The sequence below is a fragment of the Bos javanicus genome, chromosome 10, assembly GCF_032452875.1.
Source record: "Bos javanicus breed banteng chromosome 10, ARS-OSU_banteng_1.0, whole genome shotgun sequence".
NCBI classification, from domain to species: Eukaryota; Metazoa; Chordata; class Mammalia; order Artiodactyla; family Bovidae; genus Bos; species Bos javanicus.
In genome coordinates, this window is record NC_083877.1 from 12158390 (window position 1) to 12162469 (window position 4080).

Here is a 4080-nt window from a genome sequence, read left to right on the forward strand (position 1 = left end):
CACACACTATCGACGAGCACCTGTTTGGAGCAGGCTCTAGGATCAGTACTGGGAGCACATAGGGAGAAGACATCTCCATGATTTCAGAGGAAAAAGGCCTGTATGGAAATGATCCCACAGTGCTGCAGTGCACACTTCTTCAGTTGTGCGTGTGTGCTTGTGTGTTTGTGCCTTTCTCTATAGGTATGTGCCTGTGTGAATGCGATATGTATGTATATATATATGGGCTTCCCTGGTGGCTCAGATGGTACAGAATCTGCCTGCAGTAGAGGAGACCTGGGTTTCGATCCCTGGGTCAGGAAGGTCCCCTGGAGAAGGGAATAGCAAGCCACTCCAGTATTCTTGCCTGGAGAATTCCATGGACAGAGGAGCCTGGTGGACTCCATGGGGTTGCAAAGAGTTGGACATGATTGAGTGACTAACATTCATTCATATATATATATATATGTCTTTCTCTCTGTGTGAATGTGTGTGGGTGTAAGCAAGGGTTTAGAAGCTCTGTTTCCCTGAGCATCATCCTGGACAGGAGCTGTTGGGGGAGAAGCGGATGGGTGGAGGAAGGATATTGAGTAAAGACAGCCCTTAAGCAGATCCAAGGCACAGACCTGGTTTGCTTTTTCTACTGGAGCCTCCTGGTTTCCCTCCTGGCCCCCAGATTTTGGCCCAGAGATTCTGTAGCTAGACCAAGTCTGGTCCAATTATAGTCAGAGCCAATCCATGAAGCAGCTTTAGTCTGAACTAAGTGAAGGCAAAGTGTGAACTGAGTGAAGACCCTAAGAACTCTGCTGGTCCGTGGACAAAAGCCGAGCCCCAATAGCCTGATCAGAGGCCAGGAGAAAAACAGGAACTTGGGAGCCAAAAGTATATTACTGGTTCTATTGCTAATTCTGATGTGTGATCTTGGACAAGTAATGACCCACATGACTCTGGACCTCCTATGCAGCAGGAGTTCAGACTGAGAGAGCTCTGAGGCCCCCACCAGCTCTTGCAAGGTTTGATAAGATGCTGACAATGACTACAACAGAAAGAGAACAGAAGAAATGACAGCTCCAAAGACTCTCACCAGAGGTTAGGCCAGAAGCCAGAAAAGTCACTTGACCACCAAGACTGGATAAGGAGAGCAAGGTAGACAGGAGAGGAAGGCGCGCGGGAGGTAAACCAGAGGACAAGAGGTCAGAGTCAGGGTAATCAATCTTTCCAGGGCCTCTACTCTATGGAACCACAGAGTACATGAAAGAGGTCTCCCCAGCCTGTCTTTTCCTTCGGTAGCAGGAGGCAGGAAGCCTAGGACTCAGCAAAGGGAAGCCCTTTAGGCCATGATCCCTGCCTAGGTGTCCTTGCTTGGCCAGGAACTCACATCTCAGGCCCCATTTACCCTGCCCCAAGGGTAGGGTGGTAGGGTAAATGGCCAGAGGGTCTTGTCATGGTTGGCACAGGGCTGAGCTAGAATCCCTGGGCTCTGCTAACCTCCCTGCCATTGGTGTCCTTCTAGCTCATCTCCTCCCATCTCTCCCGTTGAAGAATCCTTTTCTGTCCCCAAGAAGGACTGAGCAGCTAACTGCACAGGGCTAGACTGGTGGAATCTGAGCCCATCCCCACACCCTGCTCCCAGGACGCCTTTGGGGGAGAGGCTTCTCTTCTCCTTGGCCAGGACCTCAGGATAGTGAGGGCTTGGGAGGCAGCCACAGACCCAGACTGTCCAGGGCCTGGCCTAGCTGGGTCAGTGCCAACCATGAGTGGCCACCTGGGGCTCCTTCAGGCCAGGCCAGTCTGCTACAGCTCCAAGCCCTCTCCTGGAACACACGGGAAACCCATCAATCACCCCCACCCTTGTCCAGGGGATCGAGGGGCTTGGAATCCAGTTTAGCCAGGCCATCTGTGACCCAAGCCTATGGCCAGGGGTCTCCACCCTGCGGAGGGGAAAGAAACTTGGGAATACTGGGAGGGGTCTGACGTCATGCTGGCGGCTCCAGAGGAAGGGATCTGTCTCGGACTCTCTGACCACCTCTCCTATGCTCCCATCATCGCCCCCTTGTGGCCTGAGGAGGCTTTGCAGGCCTGGGTAGGGATGCGCCACTGCTGATTCCTGGGGACTGGAGGACTTCACTGCAGCTCTGGACGACCCTCAGGGGCTGCTGACCCAGTATGTATGGGAGTTGAGATACCCAGAGTCTACAGGAGTGGGAGAGCTCACTCTCTGACCCTGTTGGTCTCCTCCCTGTGCTAGATACCGTCTGTCACTTTTCCCACCCAGTGCCTTTACAGTTCTACTCCTCAGCTTCCCATCTTCCTCCCCACCCATGTGAATGTCCCCCATCTGCCAATACCCCATCTCAGTCTCCCTGCTCCTGCCCTCTCTGACCACCCAGGCCCACCTTGACTATTGCTTCTCAGATCTCAGATGATAATGTTCAGCATCCTGTAATTTACAAGGCACATTCCTGATCATCATCCCATCTTCAGCCTCACAGCTGATCTGCGAGACAGGAATGATGACACCCATTTTACAGATGGGAAACCGAGGCTCAGAAAGGTGAAATACACTCCAGCCGTGTGCTCCTCAGTGAGAACATGCTAGACTACTCTAGCTCTGCCCGCCTGGTATACACATCCTTCTTCCCATACACACATTAATTTCAAAAATGTCCCTATCTAATACGATCCAGCTATCTATCATACTGTGGTGGATTAAATATGACCACAAATTCTTTGCAACTCTCCCATTATGAGGTAGAGTCTCTTTACTCACCCTTTTGACCTGGACTGACTTTGTCACTTGCTTTGAACAAAGGAATGAGAGAAATGATACTCAAGAGATCTTGCCACCTTCACTCGCTAGGAACATTCTCCTGAGATCACCATATAAAGAAGTCAATCTGTTCTCCTAGAGAACGACAGACCACATGAAGGAGAACTGAGACCCCCAGCCAACAGCCAGACATGTGAATGAGGACATCTTGAACTTTCTACTTCAGCAGTTGCATAAGCGAGCCAGGTAAGTCCAGCAAAAGAATGGCCTAGCCACCCACAGAATCACAGGGAATGATAATCATTGTTGTAAGGCACTAAGTTTTGGGGTGATTTGTTGTACTGTAACAGATAACCGATATACACACTCAGGGGCTTCCCAGGTGGCACCACGGCTAAAGAACCCGCCTGCCAATGCAGGAGACATAAGAGATGAAAGTTTGATCCCCGGGTTGGGAAAAACCCCTGGAGGAGGGTATGGCAACGCACTCCAGTATTCTTGCCTGGAGAATCCCATGGACAGAGGAGCCTGGTGGGCTACAGTCCATGGGGTTGCAAAGCATCAGACATGACTGAGGCAACTCAGCACACACGTACACATACACGCTAAGAGTAAAAGAGTTTCCAGTTACAAGAGACAAAGCACAACTCAGATTGGATTATGCAGAAAAAGGGATCTAATGGTTGTGAAAACTGAAGTCCTGGGGAAAATTGGATCCAGGGACTCAAATAATATCATCAGGATTGTTCTCCTTCCAGGTCTCAACTGCTTTCTCTGAGATGGTTTTTTTCCCAAGGAGGCTTAGCAGAGTCTGTATTTTCCCAAGTTGGCTCCAACAATAGCTTCCATTGCACATGTTCATGTACAAGGTGATTGCCTTCCTCTGCCATCAAGAAGTAGAATCTAATTTCCCTCCCCTTGAATCTCAGCTGGCCTATGACTGACTTGTAACCAAGAACGAGATGAACTTTTAAGGCTAGGTCAGAAAAGGTCATACAACTTCCATTTGGGATGTCTGCTCTGGGGAAAGCCAGCTAACTTCCCAGAGACCACCAAACTGGAGAGGCCTGGTGTCGGTGTTACAGTAGGAGGTCCCAGCTGAGCCCAGTCTTCCAGGCCTCACCATGAAGGCTCCAATCACGTGAGTGTAGCTGTCTTGGACCCTCCAGGTCAGACCAGCTCATCTACTAGATAAGTGCCACAAAGTGGCCTCAATCCAAGTCATAAAAAACAAGTCATTGTTTTTTGAATTGCCCAGTCAAGCCCTACATGAGACCCTGACCTATAGAATTCTGAGGATATGAGAAAATGATCATCATTTAAGCCACTAA